The sequence below is a fragment of the Rana temporaria genome, chromosome 3 (genome assembly GCF_905171775.1).
Source record: "Rana temporaria chromosome 3, aRanTem1.1, whole genome shotgun sequence".
Lineage (NCBI taxonomy): Eukaryota > Metazoa > Chordata > Amphibia > Anura > Ranidae > Rana > Rana temporaria.
In genome coordinates this window covers 259,603,553-259,605,576 of record NC_053491.1, presented here as the reverse complement: position 1 = coordinate 259,605,576, position 2,024 = coordinate 259,603,553, and positions in this window count along the sequence as shown.

The following is a 2,024-nucleotide window of genomic DNA, read 5'->3' as shown; positions in this document are numbered from 1 at the left end:
CCGCCCACCAGCAGCAGCCCATTGTGTAGACTCGGCTTGGGATCCCCAGGAGCTGGGTCAGGAAGAACCATTGGGCACCCCTTACGAAGCCCTCATGGTACAATCTGTTATTACGGACAACAGGGAACACCATTGTCAGCTGGTCATGGGCGACAGCCCTGAGCCGGAGGGGCCCTGGAGGGAGCTGGGCAGAAAGAGGCACCGCCAGCCACCCTTCAAGAAGAAGAGGTCCTGGAAGCCGTATAACAAGCTGACCTGGGAGGAGAAGAAATGACTGGAGGAGAGGGAGTCGCAGCGGGCGTCCCAGATGCGTGCCGAGATGTTCGCCAAGGGCCCACCGGTGGCCCCTTACACCACCACCCAGTTCCTGATGATGAAGGACCACATGGAGAGCCTGCAGGACATGAGCAAGCAGGATCTGATCCGTGAGTACATAGAGCTGGAGGAGTGCATAAGCCGCATGGAGGAGGAGAACAACCACCTGAGGTCACAGCAGGCTGACCCCCCCAGGCTCCATGAACTGGAGATGGAGCTGGAGAAGCTCCAAGAGGAGAACCGGCGGCTGCGGAGGGAGCAGGGGGTGGCTGACCTTATGGGGCTCTGATTCCCCCCCCCCCCGGACTCTGAGCACCAGTGCTACAGCATTTCAACAAATATAACTTTTTCTTTTTATGAATCTCCTGGGATTGTCACTTCAGAGCCATAACCTGCCCCCTCCCATAGCGGGACACCTATACGGCGGCGCACAGACCCATTCGCTGTCTTCACACTGACTTCTGGTGACTTTGCAGATCGCACAAAGACTTGGGGACTGACCGGCGTGTGATCTGACGACCCGGTGACATACCTGAGTCTGAAGCAGTTGCCAAGGGAGGTCAGTCATGCCAAACGGAGTTAACCTCGGACTAAAAGCTCTGAACCCGTCAACCCTACTGGACCAGGGAAGGTCCAACCGGGTTTGCCGGAGCAGGGAGCAAAAGGGGGGCCATTGTGATACATTTGCCTATATGTCTCAGTTTACTGCTCCCTGCTAGCCATATGGGTAGAGGTAGAAAGGAATTTCATGTGATTCATTCCTCTGACAGGTTATTGACGTGCTAATGTCCCCTCACTATTTCTAAAGGTTAATTGATCTATTGTGTTGTGTGAAGGAGAGCTGTGTTTAAGTGGCTTGTGTTAATTATTCTGATTGCTTCATTGTGGTAATTATCTCTCTATATGCGGGGTCGAGCGGTCTGGTTGATGTATTCAGTACAGCTAGTGCTCAGCGTCATTGATGTCATTGTCTAAAGAAAATGTGTTTTCAGCATCGGCCCCGTCGTGTCTACCTAGTCATCTGTATGGAAGCCCCAGTGTGAGGGGGGCGGAGATTTGTCATTGTAACAGTTTTGGAAATGACATATAAGCTGTGTGTGTTATAACATTAAAGTCTGTGTTGTTCAAGCAGTAAGCTTGTCTCATGTGTGGCTTTCTGGGCGATTCCAGGGATATCCCTCCTCGTGGAATATTGGGGTGATTTTCGTTATGGGAAGAAGGGAACGTTGACGGGGATATCATACCGATACCGTCACACAGTCGTTTCAGCAAAAACATTTTTTTCCTTTAGTAACCCTTTAAGTATTGCTCGATTTTTTTCTGAAGATTGTTTCTTCAGGATCTGGGGCACAAATGCACAGTGCCGGCGACCCACTCCCGCTGTGATTGGACACAGTGGGAGCCAATCAGCAGGTCCAAAGGACCAGATGTTCGCCGGGACCTGAGGCAGGCAGAACGTGCAGTCTGCCTATGTAAACAAGGCAGATTGCCATTCCGTGACATGAGAAAATAGAGATCCTGTGTTTCTGTTAAGCAGGAACATGAATATCTGTCTTCTTACAGTTAAAGCACATCCCCCACAGTTAGAATGCACCCCTAGGGAAACATTTAACTCTTTGATTGACCCTGATGTTAACCTCTTCCCTGCCAGTGTAATTAGTACAATGACAGTGCGTGTTTTTAGCATTAATCACTTTATTAGTGTCACT